Here is a 26,429-nt window from a genome sequence, read left to right as displayed (position 1 = left end):
TGGCAGCATTCCACACTCCTGCCTGGAATTTCATAGTTGAAAAGTGTTCACATTAAAAAAAAAAAAAATGTAGCTAACCCTGACCTGATGTTTGGGAAAAAAGAAGTGAAGTATTCTCTCAAAAGGAGAGCTCCATATAATCCAATGCTGATGGGATGAGAAGCATCCCTCCAACCGTTTTCTTTAGATGCATCTGTGCAGAGCGAACCAGCTGCGTGAACTTGGCCAAGTCACGTCACCTCTGTGGGTCTCTTTTCCCTCAGGGGTTAACCTGATGGGGAGTTGCATGGCTGCCTTAATCCTTTCCATCCCTCTCGCTCTCTCAAGCTCTGGTCTCCTATTTCCAAGAACAATAATTACCGCAGAAAATATCATCTTGCCTTAGATTGTGATCTTCATGACTTCATCTGTGTGAACAAACATCAAGAAACAGCTGAAGCATAACACAGGATCTACGGCAATGTCAAGGGCCCTTCCTGAAAACCTCCAGTGGAGATAAACTTTCAAACAAGCAGCATTTGTGTCAGGGGGGAGGCGGGAGAAGTGGCAGAGTATGAAGCAGGGTCTTTATTCAGGGTGTAAGCTCCCATTTCCTGGGACAGTGAGAACTTTGTCTTTTGGGAAAAGCTGCATGAAGTGTTTGCCTGTGTTGTCACTTGAGGACAGAGAAGAAGAATGACATGTGTATGAGCTGCTTCCTTCCTAAATCCTTCAACCCTTCTCTTCAACCCAAGCCGGCAGGCTCTGTGGCTTCTCGCTGGGCTGCTGTGCTGGGCCAGGCTGGTGCACAGGCGTGTGCACACACGCACCCTAGTGTGTCTACATACAGGAATAGTCACACAGTTTCCTACCACTGAGCTGAACAAGGATGGGGTCCCCTGTGTGACTTAACCCTCATGATGTACACTCCTCCCGAGTCACATCTTGAGTCACCTGGGGGGACTGAATTGCTCCTGCCTTAAAGCCACCTGGACACTGCACACCTGTTTCCATTAGACTATTTTTCCTAGTGGGGCACTTATTTTGTTTCCTGTTGGCCCATACCCACTAGACCATGAGCTCTTTGAATGCAAGGACTGTAACAAAATTAGTGTTTGTTCCCTAGTTGCAAGCCTTGCCATATAAGCAGCAATCCATGAGTGCTTTTTTAAGTGAACTTAGGGTGAAGGAACATAGGAAATACCATTGGGGTTTCTGCTTCTCTTACAGCCACCCCCCTTTTACTAAGAACAACCACTGCTCACTAGTCGGGGTGGGCCCCCAGCAGCATGTTTCTATTACCTGGGACTCCTCCCAGGGCAACAGTACAAGAGACCTTGGCCAGTCAGATTCCCTTCCGCAGGCTGAGAGGTAGGAGCAGCAGTTCTCAGGGTAGGAACCAAGCTATAAGGTAGCTTGCTTCTGCCAGGTATCCAAAGAAACAATGTAGGCTCTGCAAAAGATACAGAAATGAAGCCTGTTTTCATGAACAAAAGTAATGATTGTTTATTGTACAAATTCAGGCAATATATAAATTAGGATGTAGAAGTTCATCTTTAAGAATGGCTAAGAACTGGGGCTCCTGGGTGGCTCATTCTGTTAAGCACCTGACTCTTGATCTCAGTTTAGGTCATGATCTCAGGGTCGTGGGATTGAGTCCTATGTCTGGCACCGTGCTCAGCATGGAGTCTGCTTGAGATCCTCTCTCTCCCTCTGCCCCTCCCCCTGTGCAAGTGCTCTCTCTCAGAAAAAAAAAACAAAAAACAAAAAACAAAACAACAACAAAAAAAACGGCTAAGGATATTTTGCCAAAGAAAATTAGTAAGGGGTGTCTGGTGCTACCAGATAAAAACAGTATGGTAGAGAGAAGTCTAATTGGTAAACCAGGTAGGAACTATCTATCTAGAGGCACTTATTCTAGGATTAAATGTACCATTTCAGCTCCATGCAGAAAAAATACATATATTTATTTAATGGTGCAGGGACAGTTGATTTTGCATTTGGATGACAATGAAGTTAGCCTATCTTAAAAGGAGCATAAAAATAAATTCACATAATTATAAATATAAAAATGAAATAGCAAAATCATTGCTAAAAACTAATATTAAAGACTATCTTCATACTTCGAGGTGGAAGAAGCCAAAGAAACCCAGAAAGAGTTTAAAAAGAAAAAAAAATAAAACAAAACAAAACTAGCAGCTTTGGTTATGTTAAAAACTGATATTAATAATTTCAAAAAAACTGTTAAGAGACTCCGTAAAGAAAGAAGGTAAATAACTGACTATAAGAAAGTATTTGCAACTCATATAAAACACAGAAGAATATCTCCAGGATACAAAGACTTTTTACAAACTAAGAACACAAACAATCTAACAGAACAATAGATAAGGACATACTTTAAGACCTTTTATGGGGGTAAAATAGTTTGTTTTTTTTTTTTTGTCCAAAGCAATAACTAAACAAAAGCGTAATTTTTCTGTGCCCCCAGATTACAGTTTATGATGTTCTGTTCTGTGGGGGATCAGCTCTTCTTAAATACAAGCGGTGTGATTTTTAATATTGAATTCACCTAACTCATTTTACGAGAATGTGTTGAATGACCACTTACATTCATTTGACAGCTCTTTGTCAATAACATGGTTACTACACCTGGCACTTGTGTTAATACACGGGAAGTCCCGGGAGCCCAGGAAAGGGGCAGTTAAGCAGAACTTAAGTCAATAATTTCCCTTCCTCTTTTCCTCTTCTCGTTCACTTGGCTACCTGAAAGCAGGAGCTATGTCAGATGCATTTTTGTATCCCAGTATTCGTCACAGTGTAAGAAAGAAGGAAGGAAAGAGGGAAGAGACAGGAGGAAGAATGGAGGAGAGGAAAGTGGGGGAGGGAGGAAGGGAAGGCAGGCAGGCAGGAAGGCAGGGAGGGAAGGAAGGAAGGAAGACAGAAAAGGAAGGAAAGAAGGAAGGGAAGGAAGGAAAGAAAGAAAGGCAGGAAAGAAACACAAATCCTCCATATCAAATTTGGCAGATTCCATCCCCGGTGCAGTTCTTCCTCCAGCCACATGATGGCGGCATGAGCCTTGCGACGCTCCGGGCGCTCTGGAGTCTGGCACATTAATTCCCCATATGTTAAAGCCCGGGGCGCCTGGGTGTGTTTGTGTTTGTGCCTTCGGAGTCAAAGCTACACCCAGCATCAGCCCTCTCAGCTGAGCTGTAGTGAAGGTCGACAGGAAAATCATCAAGGATTTCACGGGTCTTCTTTCGAGAAAAATCCCAGAAGGAGTTTGAGAGTCAAAAGGACTTTGTAGTCGTTTTCAAATGGGGAGAATTTCCTTAAACACACAGCATCTGCTCGGCTGGGTTTGCAGTCTGTGTGCAGGCACTGCAGTTAATGAGCCACCGGCTTGCTGCTCCCAGGGCCAGGCTGGAGCAGTCAGCGGGTGGAATGATGGGAACTGCAATCACCAGTTCTGTACCAACATGCCCCAGGATGGAAAATGTGATTTGTGACACAGCATCTAGGGAATAATAATGAAAACGTAATTGCTCCGGGCGGTTTGCTCTGTCTTTCAGTTGCAAAGATGCTTCACATCCTATGAGAAGAATTGGGGTTCTTAGCTTTTGTTTCCCTGGGACAACCAGAGGCACACCCAGCAACTGTCCTTCTGCCCCCAGTTACTGAGCTGTTTCTTTGAACCCTGGAGAAAGGTTGTCCCCAAACCAGGAAGAACCTGCTTCAGCTCCCCTTTGAGGCAGCCTCCTGCCTGTTCAAGCAGGGCCACCCATCCTAGATGTGGCTTTGAAACCTGTTCGTCCTAGCCTCTGCTACTGGGACTGTGCTATGATGTTTGTCTGTTTCTTGCCTTTTGAACAAAAATAAATAAATAAAATCCTCATATATGTCTTTGTAGTTTACGCACATTTGTCATTTTGTCTGCATTACAGCCCAAAAACGAGGCAGAGGTCACTGACACGATCTTACAGAAAAGGACCCCAAGAATCAGGAAGATGACAATGACGTGTGTCCAGAATCCCCATCTCCCCAGCTCAGTGATGACAAGCAAGGACTCTGAGGTGGGTAGCCCAGGTCTGAGAGCCTGTTTGGCTCCTTTAGGTCACCTGATGTCTCTGAGGTCCAGCTTTCTCCACTGTAAGTTGAATAGAAAGATGCCAGCCTCCTGGGGCTTGGCGAGACCTGAATGAGGTCATGTATATCCATGTGCATACAGTACTGACTCCTACAGTACCTAGCTGAGGCTTGTGTCATCTGTGGATGGGAGTAAGTGGGCAAGCTGTGTATCAGGCCCCCCCTTTTTAAAAAAATTTTATTTTTTATAAACATATAATATATTTTTATCCCCAGGGGTACAGGTCTGTGAATCGCCAGGTTTACACACTTCACAGCACTCACCATAGCACATACCCTCCCCAATGTCCATAACCCCACCCCCCCAAACCTCCTCCCCCCAACAACCCTTAGTTTGTTTTGTGAGATTAAGAGTCACTTATGGTTTGTCTCCCTCCCAATCCCATCTTGTTTCATTTACTCTTCTCCTACCCCCTCAACCCCCCATGTTGCATCTCCTCTCCCTCATATCAGGGAGATCATATGATAGTTGTCTTTCTCCGATTGACTTATTTCGCTGAGCATGATACCCTCTAGTTCCATCCACTTCGTCGCAAATGGCAAGATTTCATTTCTTTTGATGGCTGCATAGTATTCCATTGTGTATATATACCACATCTTCTTTATCCATTCGTCTGTAGATGGACATCTAGGTTCTTTCCATAGTTTGGCTATTGTAGACATTGCTGCTATAAACATTCGGGTGCACGTGCCCCTTTGGATCACTACGTTTGTGTCTTTAGGGTAAATACCCAGCAGTGCAATTGCTGGGTCATAGGGTAGTTCTATTTTCAACATTTTGAGGAAGCTCCATGCTGTTTTCCAGAGTGGTTGCACCAGCTTGCATTCCCACCATATCAGGCCCCTTTTTACACCATTTCCCTTCCTTCAGCCCCATATTCTGTGCACACAGTTCCATGCAGTTTCTATGGCTTTTATGGGAGGGGGCAGTCCTTTGGCTTGGAGTTTCCCTGACTCACTGTAGACCTTGCTCAGCTTTTAAGGACTATAGAAGAGGTTCACACTTGAGGGGGCACTCCTGACCAAAGGGAGGATGGAACCGTTGGAGAAATCATCCTCTTTTCATCCCTTCTGGCCAAGTCGATGGCTCAGAGACGTAGTTCAAGTAGGGGAGAGACTAAGCCACAATCACTCCCAGTGCTGACCAAACTGATAGCATATTTTTGCATTCATGGTCTGGTTTCACTCACTGGTGCTTCACTCATGTTCCCTGGGGTCCCCTCCCAGATAAACTACCTCACTGCAAACTCTGACTCAGGCTCTTCATTTGGGAACCCAAGCTAGGACAAGATGGGATAGAAGCCAGACCTCTGATCTCTGACTCCAACGTCAGGACGCCTTCGATTAACACACGCATGCACACAGACACAGGTGCACACACACATACACACGGACACTTGCTCCATTTCCATAGCAAGCAGGTGGAGCAAGGGGTACATTTGATGAGCTCTGGAGTGTTATCAGAGCATCTCCTAGGTTATCAGCCCCCCCCCCCCCGCAAAGGGCAGAAAGTGTTTGTCAGGTCCCTCAAGGACACGTGTTCCTGTGTGTTAATGAGCATTAGTGTCCAACCCCAGATAGACTGACGATAGCAATCAACTTCCACCCGAGGCTGGCATCGGCAGTCAGAAACTGTCTCCAAGCTGTGATTTAAAGGCACCATTAGGCTCTGCGATGCAAATATATTAGGTGGGTGGGGTGACATGTTCACCTCCGGCTCTCTGCCACACTAGGGTAAGAGGCAGCTTGCAGGAGAATGGCAGTTTTAGGTGAGGGCTGCTGGCCCGTAACCACCTAAACTACCACTTTCAGGTGGCCAGTTATGAGTCAGCACCGTGCTAACACTTCCATGCACATCAGTGTTTTCTTAAATTCACCTGGAGTGACTTAAAGGGCCAGTGGGAGTCTATACTCCCCACTTCTGTCTTCATTGGTCTGAAGGTGGGGCTTGGGCATCCAGAAATTTCAGCCCCCGAGGCAGCAGGGGAAGCAGTGAGTGTCGCAGAGCAGGTGGGACGTACGGCCGGTTAGGAGTGGAATGACCAGTCATACACAAGCCTACCTGACTCTGAAATATACTTGCCAAACTTGTCTTCTAAAAATCTTGACAGGAGGCTATGCCTGTTCCTCCGGGGGAGAACAGCAGGGGGGCCGAGAGCAGACTAGAAAATTTGTTGCCATCCCATGCTGCCTCTTTAAAAACTCCTGATTTTTTTTTTTTAATAAAAAGATAAGCTTTTGCATAATTTTCTATAAATTGATGCTCCAAGGAGACAGGCTGTTGTACTCTGCCCAGGTCATTTGCACGGTACCGCGGTTGCAGGGAGATGGGATGCTCTGGTTTGAACAACCCAGTCCTGATCTGTTTGCCAGCCCCCTACATGGAAAAGAGAAAACTGTCCCTATAAGGGGATGGACACAGATGGTGAGAAGGAAGAATGTGGGGAGGAAGAGGGAGTAAAGCCTGAGACTCCTTCAAGATCACCTCTTTTACTATTTCCCATCATAGTGGGAAAGAAGAGTTCTTAGTTTTGAAGATGGATTTATTAACGAGCTCACAGAATGTCCCTTACCTTCCGTTTCCGAGGTCAACAAACATTTTCTGGAAAGGGTCTGACAGTAAATATTTTAGGCTTGTGGCACATCTGGTCTTTGTCACAACTACTCAGCTCTGTGGTTGTAACATAAAAGCAGCCTTAGACACGACAGAAATGAATGGGCGTGGCTGATATCCAATAAAACATTTACAAAAACAGGCGGGTGGACAGATTAGCCTGTAGGCAGTAGCCGACCTCTGCTCTATTTGCTTACTTACAAACACGAGCGAGACAATTAGCTTAACTCCTCCTATCCTCACTGGAATTATCTGTGAAATCTCAAAGTAAGGGCTGGGCCAGATGCTTCGAACAGCCACCTTCGCCTGCCCACACATGTGCACATGCGCGCACTATGCCAGCCTTCAAAACCTGGATTGGCTTCCTGGGTGAAAGGAGGAGGCTTAGGGCAGTTGGGGCTAATGCTGCCCATGTAATCAGTGTAAGGCCACAATTTGCTCCTAGGCCTTCTGGTAACTGAAACTGATGCTCTTCCAGGCTATGGCAATATTTCTAAGCGATTCTTTGCAGATACTGCTAGCCCAGAGATCTATGAAACTATGATTTCATTTACTTTCCCTAGGTGGCTCTTTGCCCAACATGCAGACAGTCCAGGAAAGTACCAGCCAAGCCATTTTTTTTTTTTTTTAAACAATGTACCTAAGGTTGACATCTATTCAGCTGAGCAGGTTGACTTGGCATCCTGTAAGCAAATGTCAGGAGACCCATTTCTAGGAGACCCGCCTCCCGCATCGAGAATATATTTGGGAATGCATCTGAAGAACCTCCTTATTCGGACCGTGCAGCTGTCTCTATTCTCACAGGGTCACATAAGCTCTCGGAGAGTCCAATCCCAATGACACTAGCATGCTGAAGTCAGTAAATGCACTCTCTGTGTGTCATTGCTCCAAATGGCCTCTCTGGAAATATCCAAGAGGCCAGAAATCACTGTGGTCCAGATGCCTGCTCATGCCGTCACTCATTTTTCCCTCTATTTAAAATGTCTCCCTAGCACATATTTATGTGTCCAATGATCCTAGGTGCCCAAATGAAGAATAAAAGTGCGGTCTTTGCATTTGCCCTCTAGGAGCTATGGTGCCAGGACTTAGGTTAGATACTTAACTCTGTTACATATATGATGCCACTATAATTCTTCCAGCAGCCTTGTGATGTGGACATAATTGTCTTCATTGTGGACAAGAAGTGTGCCAGAGAGGCCCCTCTTCCCCTTGGAAAACTGCGGGAGTTGGCTCAAATCTTCCCCCTCGCAGATGAGGAGAAATGTTCAGCCTCCTCAAGATCACTGTGAAGTTATCAATGAGTGCAGCTTTCATGCTTACTCTATGATGACTGAAAAATATTTGCAAGTGAATGAAAAGAAAAGGGACAAGCCTCAGGTCATAGAGATCCATAGACCAGTAGTCCTTAACTCTCTGGGATCATAGATCTCTGGGATCATAGATTTGTTTTTAAATACAGGGTTAAGGGCGCCTGGGTGGCTCAGTGGGTTGAGCCACTGCCTTCGGCTCAGGTCATGATCCCAGAGTCCTGGGATCGAGTCCCGCATCGGGCTTGCTGCTCAGCAGGAAGCCTGCTTCCCTTCCTCTCTCTCTGCCTGCCTCTCTGCCTACTTGTGATCTCTCTCTGTCAAATAAATAAATAAAATCTTAAAATAAATAAATAAATAAATAAATAAATACAGGGTTAAAATTTAGCATCTTTTTCCTTAAAAATGTGCAATTATCCATAGTTTGCACATTTCAGAGGCTCCATGAACAAAAACAAGTGTCTGCTATATGTATGTTGCTATGGTAGATGCTGGGCCTTTGCTGGTGAACCATGGTCACTGGGAGCAGATGCTCTTAGAAACTTCTCTCTGCACCTCTCTGTGTCCCATCACCCTATGACTGCACTGACACTGGACCCACTTCCAGCTGCAGCTCCTGTATTTCTCTGCCCGAGGGCTTTCTCTTACAGATAGATTTGCATCCTCATGGCACCTGGAGCGCTAGGAGATGAATGTTCTGGAAGAATAGCTCTCTAACAAAGATTGACAGGTGTATAAATATCCCAGCTCCCTTCCCCTTGAGTGGGATCAACTCAAGGCACATGCTCTGCGTTGTCTCCTGGTTTGCTCGGTGGGACTAAGCTCAGTTGCCCACACTGATGGCTGTCTTCTCTTTCCCCACTCTTCCACCAGTGCCTCCTTCCTTGTCAAATAAATCAGTTGCACTGGTATCCTTGTTTCAGGGACTGTTTCTGGGAATTCTAATGAAGGCAGCCCATAACAGTTTTATGTAAAATGATTTATCCCTTATGCTATATAAAGTGGGTTTTAATGGGTATTTGTTTTACAGATGGGGAAGTCTGACACATGAACAATCTTAATAACGAGCTCAAAGGTCTACGAAAGATTGATCTAAGCTCATCCTGGACCCAGGTCTCTTAATGCAGAGACTTGCCCTCTTTTTTATGTATTTAGACAATAAAACTGCTATATGCTAGGCATTAGGTAAGACATTGGGGATACAGAGGATAGTCAGTCAGATAAGGTCTCTTATGTGCAGTTCACATTCTAAGGAGTGGAGAGAGACGGGAAGCCCACATAACAATGAAATAATTATAAGTTTGGTGAGGAATATCAAGGAAATACATAACATGGCATAATATTAAAAAAGAGGTAGAAATTGGAGGAAAGGCCAACCTTCGAAAGGACTCAAGAGAAATCCTCACACTCCTAGGTTCTCCCTTAGTTCATTGTACCTCTGCTCTTACCTCCAGCAAATGCCAAATGCATAGTAGGTATCAACAAAGAAAATGGACATAGTCTCTACTCTAAGGAGTTTACAGTCAGGTAGAAGAGACAGGGAATAAACAAGTAGATAAATGAGGAAAGATACCACTTAGTGATCACCACTTTTAGAAGACACAAGTGATAAGGGGGCACGTGTTGGCTTTTTTTCAATAAAGATTCCCTTAGAGAATTAAGTCCAACTGCCCTAAAGCGTACTTTGGATGTAAGTAACTCACTTCTCTTCTATGATTCAAGAATGGTACTGTTAATATCCAGTTCTTGAGAAAGTCTGGGGGATGAAGTGAAAATCAGTTGCTGGATTCCATGGTTCTGATGAGGAACCCCAGTTGAGAAAGTTATTATTTAAGCAGAGCTCTGGATATCAAGGAGAAGCAAGCTATTGAGGATCAGAGCTTGCAGGGTGTGGAAGGGCCACTGCCAAGCCCTGAGAAGGCTGGAGAGAGTAGAGCAGGTTGGATGAGATGGGAGGGGGAGGGAAGTGGGACTAGAGAGGTGTGAGAGGACCATAATGTGGGCAGTCTTGTACATCAAAGAGCATATACTGTATTCAAAGTATGGGGAATAATTCATAGAAAGATAACAATCAAAGAAGGGAAACCAGATAAGATGTTATTGCAGTATCTGGCCAAGAGGGGGTAGTGGCTTTAACCAAGATGGTGGTGGAGTCAACAGGACTTGCTAATGAATTGGATATTGGGAAAAGGATGAAAAATCATAGGGAATGTCTGGCTTTATGAATGGTTGATGAAAGATGGGGCCATTTACTAGGATGGGGAAGACTAAGAAGGAACAGATATCCAGGAATAAATTCAAGAATTCTATTTTGCCTATGTTATAATTGAGGTACTTATTTAAATCCGAGTAGAAGTGTTAAGTTGATTACTGAGTATGTGCATCCTGAGTGTATAGAGAAAGATTTCAGTATCTTTGCCAGGTAGGACGTGGTCACCTAGAAATACACCTGTGGTCCTGTAGTACTTATTGCCTGGGTTAGCATTTTAGCTCTCTCAAGGTGGTCCTGTGCTGGATGGTAAATCAGATCAGTGCCCTCTGTGGGGAGAGGATAGATAGAGAAGTTAAGGAAACTTAGGCAAGTTCCAGGATACTTCAATATTTGTAGGTTGAAGAAAGAGGAAGAGCCAACACAAGTGAGCACGAGAGAGTAATCAGTGGAGCAGAAGGACCACCAGGAAATTGTGGTTATCAGGAAGACAAAGGAAAATATGTTTTATAGAAAGTAAGATGGTCAGCCATGTTAAATGTTGCTAGAAGGTAAAGCAAGCTACGGCTATCCAGAAGACTTCCTTGATGGAAGTCACGGTTCTAACAGATGAGATAGCCTCTCTCTAGGACACAAAACCACCTGCTCCTGGAGAGATCTAGTCTTTGGCATCACAAATGATTTAAGGACAATTGGCAGTGTGCTTGAAAAGACCACAGGATATTTTATCTAGCATGCTCAGAACAACTGAGACAAATTGAAATTTCTTGGGATGAAAGAACAATGTCTTGCCTATGACATTGTCTGTTATGATGTTCAGCAAACATGGGAATTCATTTCAGAAAATTGGGATCCTCCAAGGGCTCTGGCTTACTTGTGACTGTTCTACTACTATTATTATTAGTGTTGGTTACTACTACCTACTGTTTGTATCACCTCATCTCTTGCAACTCCAAGCCAGTGCTATTTTCTAGCAGATCATGCTGTTTCAGCAAAGATCCCTGGCTGGTTACATAAAAAGCAATGTGGGAAAGAGTTAATTGGCAAACAGAGTGACTACATTTGCAACCCAAGAAGGCCTGCTGTGACTTGTTATCTGCTGAGCTAAGCAGTTCGCTGTACAAGTGATATTTGAGGCTCATTGCTGTTAATGCCAATGGGGGCACTTAACACCTCTCTGGAAATGATCTCAAGATTAATATCTTGCCATTTATTTTATGTTATTTTTTTCCCTCCTTGGAATGGAAGCCTTTCTCATCCTTTGCCTTCAGGAGCCAGAGCTGAGAGAAGGTCAGATGTGGCATGAACCTTGGCGGGGGGAGATGATAACTTGACGGCTCCTTCCAGACTTCTCCTTGTGCAGCGTTGAGTCACGGAGTTGCAGCATTACTCAGCAAAATGGAGAGAGCATGGGTCTGGGGATCAAAACCTGTTTTAAAATATTTAATAACTTAAAGATCTACTTAGCTCAGTATTATTTTTTTCATTTATTAAAGTAAAAGAAAAAAAACATGATGAAATCTGTATTACAGGTTTATTATGAGCAATCTTCTCAAATCTGGCTTCTGACTTCTCCACTTACTGAAGCTGGTATTGCGCTGCTACCATTTCAGTCGTATATTCATTGCAAGTGACCCACCCCCTTCCCTGAAACATACTCTTCTTTTCCGGTCTGTGATCTCACACATTGCTATTTTTGTTCTTGTTTTCGTACTACCACTCCGGCTGCACCTGCTCAGTCTTCTGTTCTGGTTTCTCCTCCTCCCTCTGATGTCAGAACTTGAAGATAGGTTTTTCTCTCTTCCCTTTATAATCTCTCTCTGGATAATAGCCATTATCATCCCATTAAACACCATGTATATGTTGATGACTCTGATCTCTCCAGATTAGGCACGTCTTGTGAGATATAGTCTCATTCATCCACCTGCCTATGTGACAGCTCCACTGAGATGCCTCCCGAACACTTTACACTCAACATGCCCGTGAATCTTGAGCTCCTTAAGAATCCATTGTATCCCCAACCTACCCCATCTCAGTAACTAGCACCATAACAACCCTGTGACTCCAGATAGAAGCCCAAGGAACAAAGTTAATGCCTCACCCCTACTTTCCATATAAAATACATATGCATCTCGTGGGAATTCTATATCCAACTATATCTTGAATTCTTCCACTTACCTTTATCTCCACTATTACCTGGGGGACGTATTTGCCATTTTTCCTCCCAGATCCATTCTACATCTTTCTTTATTCCTCAACAGGCTGGTCTGCATAAGCTACGTCAATAAGATCCCTTGCTCTGGGGCTTCTGGCTGGATCCAGTTCATGGGCAGTAATAGCAGAAAATTGGAGGAAGGGAGTGGTGAAGTTGGGGTATGTGTTCCATGGGCTCCCTCCTTTCAGGATGGCCACATGCTTGCAGGGATCTTTAGCACAAAGTCTCATTTCCAGTCAGGACACAGCCCGCTGTCTCCATGAACTAGTTACCCTTCTCTCCATTCATGCCTTTGTGCCTTCTGATATAGTAGTGGCACTCCTCTGTTCCTTGTACCCGGGGAACTACAATGCCCACTTCTGGCTTCCCTATACCTTATCTCCACCTTTATCCTGTATCGAGCTCCCAAACTATCCTTGTCTGAAAGTGCTTTCTGTTTCCTGGTGAAGCCTGAGTGATAAGTCATTAAAGAACATAAAAGAAAACAAAAAAAATACTCCTCATTGGTCTCCTACACACACTGAAAGCAGATCCATATAGTTTCTCTGCAACAGTATTGAGCATTTGTTTTAAAACCTATCATTTCACTCCTCTGCTGAAAAGCATTCAGGAGCTTCCTATTGTGTTTGCAATACGCTCCTTATTATGGGATTAAGTCCTTTTGTGAAACGGCCTCTGCCTAATTTTCCAAACATGTCTTGCACTTTTCTATGACTTCTTTTCTCCTTTCAGGACATGCAGATATATATTTTTTAAGATATTTATTTGAGAGAGAGAGAGAGGATGAGCAGGAGGGAGAGGAAAAGAGAATCTGAGAATCTGAAGCAGATTCCACAATGAGCACAGAGCCTGATCCAGGGCTCAATCCCATAATCCTGAGATCATGACCTGATCACAAACTAAGAGTCAGAGGCTTAACTGACGTGAGCCACCCAGGCACCCCATCCATGCAGATATTATTAAGTCTCTAAAACATGAGAAGCTCTTCTCTGCCTCATGGATCTTACATGTGTGTTTGTTTCTGCCTGAAATGTTCTCTTCATGGAGAACATGAGTATTTGCCTCCTCATTGTTGAGTTCTAGCTTGGATGTTACATCCTCAGAAATAGCCTTCCTGTCACTCACCGTTAAGTGGTCCCTTCCCCATTAATCTCTGCTGTAGCTTTCTGTAACTTTTCTTTCATGGCACTGAATTCACCCATAATTATTTATTATTTACTTATTTAATGAATGTATCCCTGCTGGAGACATGAATTTGATGCCATGGCTGTTGTTTTTGATCCCATTATGCACGTTGCCTGATATATAATAGGAATTCAACAAATACTCATGGAATTAAGGAATTAGGCAGCCAGAAGTACCTGGTTCATAGCATGTGCTGCAATTATTGGGAAATACTGTTTACCAAGTATTTTCTGATACTTGATATTAGTTAATAATATTAGTAACATCATCAACTTTACACTTTCTTCATATGTCTGGTTATCATGGGTTGACCTCAAGACATAACCCTTGGGATATGTAAGGTGACTGAACCAATTGATGTGTATCATTAGGGGTACAAAGATAACTATTCTAAATTCTAAAGGGACTATTTTCTAGACAGAATAAAGAGAATGAAGCAGGTTTACTCTTCTGGAAGTTTGGAAAATGGAAATTTATTGAGACCAGGATCAACTTGTCCTAATAAGAACTTTTTTTTTTTTTTTTTTTAAGATTTGTTATTGGTGGTGAAGTAAATTCCAAACAAAATGAACTAGAGACACACTTGGGTGAATTTTCCATGATCTGAGACTTCTCCACCTAGTGGTGTTTATCTGAATTACAGGCACGGTGGGGGGAAGAAATCAACCAGCCTGCAGGATGCCACTATTTCAACAAAGACGGATGATACGCATAAATAAATCGAAATAGAGAAAATGGCTAATAGCATCACAAACAATTTTGACCCTTTTGGATGTTGAGAAAATGACAAATGCCTGCTATCGGCCCTGGATTAAAATAAGCACTTTCCCTCACAGAGGCATACATTTCCAATGCAGAAGGAAATCTCAGGTGGTGGTTGCTACTGTGGATCCCTGGCTCATGGGGCACTGATGAAGCGTCAGTCCCATCATTTATAGATGAAGTAGCTTGAGGACTGTGGAAATTAGGCCTTGCCCACCAGAACATCCATTTTGCACCCTGTGTTGCAGGTTTAACAAGAGGAACAGGTCCAAGCAGGAGTCCTTTAAATTCCTGTTCTTAGTTTGGCTTCATAGCCACTTTGTGAATTTGGTATTTTGATTAAAGTAAGACTCAGAGAGGAAGACATCAGCTTTCCTGGGGAAATAGGGCCTTTCTTTCCTTTATTTGTGTGTGAGATAGCGACAAAACAAGGGTTCAGATTTAGGGTGTATTGACTCTAGATCTTATCCCCCTTTCTGCTTTGCGATGCAAAACCAGTGGAAATGGCACAGGGTCTCTTCCTTTCTGTTTTTGTTTTTATACAACAATTTTCTTTTAACACCTGTCACCAAAGTGTGACACGTTTTGTTTTGTTTACTTCTTTTTAAAACATTTTTATTTGTAACTGAGGCATAGTCAACATACAATATTGTGTTAGTTTCAGGCACACAGCATAGTGATTTGGCAGTTCTGTACATTACAAAATGCTCGTTTCCTCCCAGAGGCCAAAGGGTGGCGCCTTCCTCTGATAGTTGTTAGGGGCAGTCATGTGTTAGCACCTGCTTCAGTGTGGATCCACCTACAGGATCATGAAAGAGAATTTAGCCCAAAGGGCCTCGCTCAATAAAGGCACCGAGAAAAGGGACGCAGAGTGGAATGGGGCTTTTTCCCCCTGTCTTTATAATTACATTTTATAGGCGATGTGATAGCAATGTATAATTACCGACAAATAATCATAGCTCTTGTTCCCAGAATGCAGGCTACGAGGTTTGCATAAATAGGACCTATCTTTCAGTGCTGTGTGGTATGGAGGAGGGAGGACAGGTCAGGGAGGACATGGACTTGGGTTTAAAACACAGCTTCATCACCTGCTAGCTTCACATCTTTGATTATTACTTCTTCATATCTCAAAGAAGGATAATAACATTGACCTCAATGTGCTTTGGAAGTTTAATTGATAGAACTATACAGACAGTGCATAGCATAGTACTTGAAATCAAATAGACACTTTAGAAACATTGGTTTCCTTGCCCTTCTCCATCTGATAGTGAGTAGACCAGACCTCTCCATAACACCTGCCAGTGGCGATGCAAATTAATCCTATTTTCACCTGAGTGCAGGTGTGCCTGTAGGAAATTGCTAAATGCTGTGATGCTGTCAGCTTGTCCAGGGAACCGCTGGTCAAAGAAGTGACATTTCAGCTGCAATTTAAAGGAGGAGCTAGAAGGAACTAGGAGAAAAGGAGAGTGAAAAGTATTTGGAGCAAATGTCTTGGTGCAGCTGTGGGACAGAACGGAGATCAGGTGTGAAGAACCTAGAAACAGAGGGAGCCTGGAGCAGCGGGAGCCGAAAAGGCCAACAGAGGCCAAGAATAGTCAGCAACTTGGAGGCCAGGCCTCCAAGGGGTTGTGGATTTTATTTCACGAGGGAATAGAGGTCATTGCAGGTTTTAAACAGGAGAATGGCATGGTTTTCTGAGAGCTTGCTAGGTGTTGGGTATTATAATCCTCACATTTTTTTTTTTTAAGATTTTATTTATTTATTTGACAGAGAGCACAAGTAGACAGAGAGGCAGGCAGAGAGAGAGAGACAGAGGAGGAAGCAGGCTCCCTGTCGAGCAGAGAGCCCGATGCGGGCTCGATCACAGGACCCTGGGATCATGACCTGAGCTGAAGGCAGAGGCTTTAACCCACTGAGCCAACCAGGTGCCCCTATAATCCTCACAATTTTATGCACTGAGTACAATGGGGTAGAGTGAGACCTAGGGAGATTAACTCATTTGCTTAAGAAAGCACATGGCCAGAGCCTGATTTACCTGAGGCTAACCTGCTCCTGAGCTTTCACCTTAACGAGGTCCTGTTGTTCAGGTTACACCACACACCCCATGTGGTAAATCTCTCTCGTCTTCCCTCTGGCATGGTTCCATCCAGCCGGGTTGCCTGTAATGCCATCCACAGCCCAGTGACTTCCCCACTGATGAATCCAGGGCACTCCGCTTTCCTGGCAATGACCAGCCCACTGGTCCACTTGGCATCTCCCCCTGCGCTTGTGAGAAAACGTGTACTCTCGACTCCCCTGCAAAGTTCCTCATCCTACAGTCCTTCACGATCCAGTAACCGGCAGTTCCTTCTGCCCCCTGTCCAGGTTACAGAGCTGACAGTCACCTACCACTCCTGTGTCTCATATCCCTAATCCAATCTGTCGGCAACTCGCTATGGCTCTACTGTCAGAACACATTCTCCTTCCTGATCTAACTCGCTATGGCTCTACTGTCAGAACACATTCTCCTTCCTGATCTGAACACAGGCCACCACCATGTCCCACCTCACTATTATAAAAGCCTCCTCAGGATTCACCTGGTTTCCAGAGTGATCATCGTGAGTCACAAAGTCACAACTTGTTACTCATTTGTTCAGAAACCCCCGTTGATTTTCTCTCTTACTGAGGGAAGGCCAAAAACCTCACCAGGACCCTCAAGACTCTACCTGTTTCGTTTGCTTGTTATTGCTCCTTTGTTTACCCTTTGTCTATAGCTGCTGTTACACCACAAAAGTAGAACTGAATGCCTGCAACAGAGCCCTATGGCCCCCAGATCTAAAATATTTGCTGTTGGCCTTTTGCAGAAAGGGTTTCCTAGCCACACTCTGCATAATTGGCACACTGTCCTCCAGATGTGCACACACACGTGAGCATGTGCACAAGTCCACACACCTCTCTAACCTCATGTTCCAATACCTCCACCGCCTCCTACTCTCTTCTAGCTACTCTGGCTTCTGTGCAATTTCAGGAAATTTCTAAGCATGCCCCCACCTCAAGGAGTTGTGCTTGCTGCTTGCATTCTGCCGACCACCTTCACTCATCTCAAATGCAAAACTCCCCACCTGCCCTGCAGGTCTCTGATTACAAATGTCTACCCAGGTCATCTCAGATAAAAGAGCACTGTCCCCTTCCCTCCTTTTCCTCTTCCCTTGCTTCCTCATCTTTCTTCGTCTCCATTACCTCCACGGGCAGTGTGTTTTTCTTTCTGTATTCTCTGTCCCTCTACTAAATATCAGCACTCTGAAAGGAGAGACTTTAACTTATTCACTGTTTTATCATCTGTGACCTGAAAGGAGCCAGGCACATAATCGATGCTCAGTTATCACTTTTGAATGGATCTGACAGTAGCTGGAGTAGAGTAGAAATCTTAGCATACGTTCTAGAATGTTCCTTGCATGTCCACTGTGGGCTGGACTGTTGCTGAGCACTTTCACATACATTGATTTCATGTTTACCCTCTGTACAATCTCGGTGGGAAGGGGCCCTTGTTTCTCTCTTGTGCTTTCCATAAAAAGATAAGGATATCCCTGAAACAATGTCCTATGGGAACTGTTGTGCACACTGGCAGGAAGGGGCTGTGTCTCCGGTGTGCTCACAAGTGACCATTCCTGAGGTCTGAGCCACTTTTTCCTCCAGGTGGCAGCTAGGAAAAACGGTGTCTCTTTAAAATAACTCCCATCATTGAGATACTAATAATAAATCAGAGTTAGATGATTTTTCCTAAAAGGATTAAATCCAGGATCCTTCCCCAGAAATTTAGTTCCCGCCACAATGGGCATCCTGTTTACTGTATTCTCGATAAGAGAGTCCTTACTGGACAATGTCAGAGTGGAGTTAAAGGCCAAAGAACATGTGGGTGTCGTGCTTGGAATTTTCCTTTGTGTTGAATACCATGTACATCTGTACATCTCAACGTGCTGCCTGGCATTGATCTTGTTTTGTTTATTGTGGTGTAAAAATATGCATACCACCACATTTACCATTCTGACCATTTGGAAGTATACACTTTAGCGGCATTAGTTCTTTCATAATGTTGTGTAATCATCACCATCGTCCGTTTCTGGAACTTGTCCATCTTCCCAAGCTGAAACTCTGCCCCCAGTAAACCCTTACTCCCCACTCTCCACTCCCCCCAGTCCCCGCAACCACCCTTCCACTTTCTGCCTCCAACTTTGACTCCTGGAGGAGCCTAATGTAAGTGGAATCATACAGTATATGTCCTTCGGTGGCTGGCTTATTTTCACTGTGTGTGATACCTTCGAGGTTAATTCATGCTGCAACACATGACAAGATTTCCTTCCGTTTTAAAAACGGAAAAATATTCTATTGTACATACATAGCACCTCGTTTATCCGTTCCTACATTGATGGACGCTGGGTTGCTCCACATTTCGGCTACTGTGAGTAAGGTTGCTTTGAAAATGGGTGTGCAAATATCTGTTCGGTCCCTGCTTTCAGATCTTTGGGGTAAATGTCCAGAAGTAGAATCCCATGATTATATGTTAAGTCTATATTTATTTTATTATTTTTTTGAGGAACTGCCATGATGTTTTATTAAATTTAAATTTTTCGTTTTACTTAAATTTGTTTTATTTAAATGTAAGACTTTAATGACACTGTTAAGGAACTCCTGAATGTTTAGATTAAACATTTTAAAATCTGGATCGAAAGAATGGTTTTGAGAAATGTTACGAAATAACAAAAAGGGCTGGTCTTCCAGCTGGTCTCGTGTCACAACTTAGTCAGAGACGCCGCAGACTGCCCTAAAGACCACTTTATAGAAGGCTTTATTTTTTTATTTTTTTTATTTATTTTTTTATTTTTTTATTTTATTTTATTTATTTTTTATTTATTTATTTACTTTATTTTTTTCCCTGTGTTTTTGTCCTCTGAATGAGTCAGCCAAGGAAGCTGAGAGGCTGAGGGAGCACTGACAAACTTTCTGTATTTTTTCCTTCCCGGTTCCCCTGACTCCACTGACTCCGTATCATCAGTGCCAAGCCAGTGAGCCAAGCATTCAGGCTCTTTCCTTACAACCCATCTGTGACCTCATGGACCTCCGGATAGGCATTAACTGACCTTGCCAGATCCAAGTAGAGAGCTAGAATCATACAGTAACGTCCACTCAGCACAGAGATTGACGCTATTAGGCGTAGGAAGAACGCCAGCCCTTTGTGGTTGGAACGTCACCCTGGAAATAGGAGTTAGAGGTGGGGCTGGGTCCTCCTCTATGCTCTGCTCCCAACTCAGTTAGCCTCCTCTTGGCCATCCTGATACCCTCACTCTTGGAGAGAAGGAGTCCTCTTCTCACTTCTTCTTTTTTTTTTTTTTTAATCAATAGGTCTCCCAAAGCAAATAACATACTACACAGAACATCAAGAAATAGCACAAATGATAATAAAGGTGCTCAAAGAAAATAATTTCTCTACTCACAGTGCTTCAGACACCAAAGGTGTGGGATCTTTCCTCATACCAACAACCAGTTCTCCACCGGTGCACACCAGTTGGGGCCCGTACCATTTAGTGCAGTCTGAAGCCATCCCCCTGGGGTTGACACAGACCCCACTGTCAAGGTCACTGGCTCAGTCCCACAGCACTGCCTCCACTTCAGATGCCAGTCACAGTCTAGATTGTCATCTTTATGCTTGACCACCTGGCTGTAACCGGGGGTTCCCACAGCCCCTTCCTCTGGTTGGATACTTTGCTAAAATAGCCCGAAGGACTCAGAGAGGGTCCATTTTCACTTGCATGGACTGCTTTATTACAAGGGTATGAAAGAACAGCCAGTTGAAGAGGTGCACGGGGCAAGGTCTTGTAGGGTCCTGAGAGCAGGGCTTCTGTCCTGATGGCGTGGGCGTATGTCTCCCTCCTGGCACCCAGATACATTCATCAACCCCGCAGCTATCTGTGGCCTCAGGGTTAGGAGGCCTCGCCACCTTGACATGATCCATCCTTAACTCATTCTCTAACTCCCTCCCCTCCTCAGAGGTTGGGACCAAAGTGGCGCTGAAAGTTCCAAACTTCTCTTCAAGGCTTGGTCTTTCTTGTGACAAGCCCCTATCCTATAACCATGCAGGAGCTCACCAAGAGTCATATCATTAGAACAAAAAAGGCTTTTGTAACCCAGGAACCTCCAAGGGATATAGGACCTCTTGTCTAAGACTCTCCCATCACCCCCATCACTCAGGATATTACACAGGTTATAGGATGTCTATGTTAGGAATGGGTGCAGAGACCAAATATATATATTTATTTATTAGGTCACAGGTGCTTTGCCTAAAAAAAAAATAGAAAGGAAGAAACTCATCTACCTAGTGCCACTCACCTATTTCACCTGTCTTCTCTCTCTCAAGACTTTTGAAGGTTCATTGTGGCACCCTAGTGCTCAATGGAACCTACTTTGGAAGCCACTGAAGTCAGTGACTCCATATTGTTAACCAACTGTAATATACAATGAATGGGGCTCTCCCAATATGGCGGCTCCTGTACCTGTGAACAGGATTTCTAAATGCATTTCACAAAAATACAGCTGTTCATCAGAAATCTAGAGGTAGATAATATATCAACAATGATTCCTGCCATCTGTTGGCGGTGAGCAATATGGATGAAATTTTATTCTGACTTACTGCTAACTGTGTGACTGCCACAATACCATGTGGTTGATAGGCACAGGAGCCACGATTCAAACCTAGGAAATGTGGCTCCCCTACTTTTCAAAAGTTGCACATTACAGTTTTTTTTAAAAGTCAGAATAAGTAAGTGGAGAAGCTTCTGTGTACAGCAAACATTGAGAGCCAAGAGCTGTATCTGTTGTGCTGCCCACCTCCATTGTTCTAATACCACTGTGAGAGGGGTCTGTCCCTCGCCAAAGTCACCAACCCACTTCTTTGCAGGACCCAAGGCCCCCCTGGGCCCTCAAAGACATCAGCAGAGCTCTTTAGCAAGTTCTAGCAATTAAAGTGATTCAGTTAAATGTTCAGAGCTACAAAACAATTCATTTGGTCCAAGACTGGGTCTTTGGGATTGAATTTTCAATCAATTTCCACATCTCTTTTGCTCCTTCTTTTTGCCTTATAAGGGGGGACTGTTCTTCTTAATTATGCAGATGCTTCCTCTTAGGTCTTATTTTCTTCCTCGGGGCTCCCTGCAGAGAATTTGCTACAGCTGATTGATAAGAAGATATTGATTCCAAGGGCAGAGTTCAGGAATATTCTTATAAATGGATCATGTTGTTAATAAAGGGTCACTGCAGAAGGGGCTTTGGGGTGCGGAAGTTGCTGAAATCAGAGCTCTCAGCGATGGTAGCAAGAGAGAGAAAATGGCCCCATGACCCATGCAGAAGAAGCAAATTAAGAGAAGGAAGGCATGGGATCAAAATGATCATTTGTCAAATACCTCTGGCCTCTGAGCTCTGCTAATACTAACCTTGTGACCTTGGACAGACTTTTCAACATCTCATACCCAAGCTTATTCAGCTGTAAAGTAGTATCAGCTATAAGATATAAGATATAAGGTATAACATCTTCACAGGGTGTTGTCAGGATGAAACAAAACAATATATGTCAAGTGCTTGCCTGTCACAACATAGACAATACTAGGAATGTCTGTTGTTATAGCCATTATTCCTGTTATTATCTGTGCTTTTCCTAACTTTCCCCAGTGATAGGTATCAGCTGAAATTTTGGGCTTCAAAATCATAAAACAAAATTGACATAATTCTCGCTTGTCAGGTGAGGAGATTTTGCTTCTCTTTATGATTTTTATATGAAAATCAGACAAAAATAATGACTGTTGGGCAAGAGAAGGTGCAGAAAGAAAGGAAGGAAGGAAGGAAGGAAGAAAGAAAGAAAGGAAGAAAGAAAGAAAAAGAAAAGAAAGAAAGGAAGCAAGTTGAGGGGCGGGACATGTAAATTTTGCAACTGTCCTCAGTTTAATGTTTGGCATTCTGTCCTCATCACTGACTGGGTAGGGCTTCACAGCAAACTGGCAATTTGCTGTATGAGAAAATGAAGATTTATAAAAAGCCAAATTGGACAAATGGTGAATAATTGATTTAGCTGACCTGACAATTCCCACTTGTACGTAACACAGAATGTTTTACTCTGGTTGTAATTTAGTTTTATGGGCACCCTCACTCCTTCGAGCAGTTCACAGTAGAGGCCTAGCTGCCTTCTGACTCTGCCATACAGCAAAAAAATTTTTGATGATGAGCTCTGTCCTCATGGCATCCTAGCATAATCTATAATAAGTATGGTTCATAATAGATACTCTTTGAAGAACGTGAGGATCTTTTATTTAGTTCTCTGATGTAGAATATAGTTTGGTTCCTACTTAATAAAACTTGAATATATTTAGTTGGATAAAAGAATTACTATGTTTACCCATCTTAAAATACAGTCTTTAGGAATAAAGTAAACCAAAATAGATAAAAGAAACATAAAACCAACAATATTGTGTCATTGTCTAAAATCCCCTTGCTGGCATCTGGGTATAGTACATGCCATCTTAGAACACATTAACAAAGGAAATGTTTATTTCCAAGCTTGGCATCCCAAGGGGATACATATTCCTTGGACATTCCCACATCAATGATTATGTGAATCACAGATAGCTTAATGAACAAAATACAGAAGCAAATGAGGACATTTAGAAGATATCTCATAGCCCATGCTAAAATCATGCATTACTAGGATTGAAAGTGTATCTGAGAGATCATTTTGGTTAACCTCTTCATTATAGATTCTGTTTCATTCAATAAACATATAGTGAGCTCCTAGAAGGTGACATGAATTAGGCTCAGGTTATTAATAGGGGAAATTAAAGAAATAAAAAAAAGAGTGTGCCATCAAGGAGTTTATATGCTAGTGGAAAGGCTGTTTGGCTATATATAAGGGCTGAGGCCAACACTGTGAGGTCAATGTGAATAAGGTACTCTAGGAGCAATTTGGGAGGAGAAAGCTACTTTGTGTTATCAGCCTGGCCAGCAGAAAACCATCCTTAAATATAAGCTCCTTTTCATTTTACTCATTCATCAAAAATCTGTTGACCCTCTTCTCTCCACCAAAATCCTGTGCTGAGCATTTGGAGATGCTGAATACAATAAACACAATGCCTTCATGGGCCCAAAGTCAAACAAAGATGGTTAGAAATTGAACAGGAAATCGCAGTGTCACGAGTTTTCTCCAATGTTGGCATGTTCCCCTGATTCCGATGTACCTGTGTATCTTGGAATGCCTGTGGGAAGTGATGACCTGGCATGGTGACAGATTGCCCTGTTTTTGACCCCTCATTCTCACGTTGGAGAGGTGAGGTACATGCATGAGATAGTGGTTAGCTTATCTTTATTAAAAAAATAGACAGACCTCCAATAAACATGAGTTGTCCTATTTTTTCTAGCCAAAATACTAATGAACTGAAAAGCTCATCATGAGTTCTTGCTCATTTCTGAACTGTGAGTCAGGAGTTCTAAGTGGGAGTGTTAGCTCTGCCAGGGATCAGATGTGCTTCTGTATCTGCAAGATCTTATTCCGTTATTGAGCCTCGTTTTCTTTTGATGGGACGTGAGGAAGTCATGCTCGCTACACTCTAGGTCTGTGTGTTCTGACAGTTAGTGTAGAATGCTGTTTACTGACCACTGGAAGTCACTCACGACACTAGAAGGCTCTTTGGCCCTATGGTACAGTTAAGCTGAAATACCTTTCGAAGGTAATGTATGCTTCGGACACAGGCCTACTTGTGTTTTCTGTAAGTGCCACATCAGTGCTCTTCTTTTCAAATTTATGATAAAGCAGCAACCCCAGATTGGGAACATAGAATTCATATTATAAATATGAACCACCAACAATTAAAAAGCACATGTTTTCAATGCATTATATCCTGGCGGTTTTTTTTTTTTTAAGATTATTTATTTATTTATTTGACAGACAGAGATCACAAGTAGGCAGAGAGGCAGGCAGAGAGAGAGAGGAGGAAGCAGGCTCCCCACTGAGCAGAGAGCCCAACGTGGCGCTCTATCCCAGGACCCTGAGATCATGACCTGAGCCGAAGGCAGGGCTTTAACCCACTGAGCCACCCACGCACCCCTCCTGAAGTTATTTTTTAAAAACAATGAGAAACTGATTATGGCAATGTGCACAGGCTCTGTGCATGAGTTTGTCATCTGTGGCTGTGACACTGGGGGATTTATATGACCTCTCTACATCTCTGATTTCTCCTCCTAAAAATAGGGCTCCCATTGGGCTACTTAACATAGAAAAGGTATGTAGCTTACACATCTGAGTGTCTGCCACATGGTAAGTTCTCAGTGACTGTTAATGTGGATTCCCCAGCTGAGAGTGGTGTCTCTGCTCTTGAGTGCCTTCATGACTGGACTGATTTCCACTCACGTAAGTGGAAAATGGCGAAGCTGAGATTTGAATTCTGTCAGACATCAGAGACTGTACTCAAATTACTCTACTGTCTCACTGATCAGAATCAATGACTTTTATACATTAAGACTCTGATAATATAAACCTATGGGATTCTCCTTCCGGCCAGACTTTTCACACCTGTCTGTTGACTGTTCTGTTTACCCCATGCAAACTGGTATTTGTTGTGAATACAATTCTTCCCACTTTGTCCTAGGACCAGAACTGTAATCCAGTTAAGTTTTAGTTCTGATGAAACATTAGCACTCAGAGTTTGAGATATATTATTAGAGAGGATTATTCTTTGAGTGTTTATCTTTTACATATTCAGTAGTATGTGTGTGGCAGAGGTTTCTGATTTCTTGCTTGTGTCACGGCTAGCCAGCTTTTTGATCTAAGGGAGCAAGATATTTGAAGTACATGATGGTAAAACATACTAATAATAGTAGCTGTTATTTTTAGCACATATTATGTGCCACGTACTTTATATACTTTATTTCTAGTTTCATAATAATCTTGAAAGCAAGATATCATTTGATTGATTTAGAAATGGAGGCTCAGAGGACTTAAATAACCTGCCCATCCTAATAAGCTTTAGAACCCAGACTGCAATCAAAATTAGCCCACCACCAAGCTCAGCAAATCACACTTCTACTCTGCCTCCCCAGAGTGGAAGGAAATGATGTTTACAGGAGGAATAGGAAGAGAAAGCCTTGTTCTAACTGACCAACAATGTGTGTGTGTATGTCTGTGTGTGTACATGTGTAAAGTGATATTTTTTGTGTGTGAATTAAGATCTTGCACATACAAACAGCACAGAGGATCATAGGGGAAGCGAGGGAAAATTGAATGGGAAGACATTGAATGGGAAGAAAATTGAATGGGAAGAGAGGGAGACAAACTGTGACTCTTAACTCTAGGAAATAAGCTGAGGGTTGCTGGAGGGGAGATGGATGGAGAGAATAGGGTAATTAGATGAGGGGCATTAAGGAGGGCACGTGATGTGATGAGCACTGGGTGTTACATGCAACTGATAGATTATTGAACTCTACATCTGAAACTAATGATGTACTATACATTGGCTAATTGAATTTAAATAAAAAAGAAAAAAGATAATGCACATATTCTGAAGACCTTGCTACTTAAATGAACCAAGTAATTATACTTCTTGCAAAATCAAAAAAAATAAAATCTTTGCATGGGAAATAACCATCCCATAACATTTGGTATGGGAAATCTTCATTTTGCTCTAACAGATTTGCTTAAATGAGCTAGGTATCCATGTTGAGCTTTTCTCTTGACAACCATGACTGATTCTGATTTCACCCCCCCATCAGGGGCAAATAAATACTGTTGTAGTATTTATTAATTTATTAATATTTATTATTATTAATTCATTATTATGAATTTTAATAAAAGGTATAGCTATTACACAAAGTAATGATAACTTAGGTTCATGTAGAAGTTCAACATTCTTATTGGATCAACTTTACTATTACCCAGGGAAGTGGTCAACTTCCCATTGTCCTCATTGAATGACAGTGGTCAAAGTTGAGAAAAGTAGGGTACAG

Source organism: Lutra lutra, chromosome 4, assembly GCF_902655055.1.
Source record: "Lutra lutra chromosome 4, mLutLut1.2, whole genome shotgun sequence".
NCBI classification, from domain to species: domain Eukaryota; kingdom Metazoa; phylum Chordata; class Mammalia; order Carnivora; family Mustelidae; genus Lutra; species Lutra lutra.
This window is presented reverse-complemented; position numbering follows the sequence as displayed.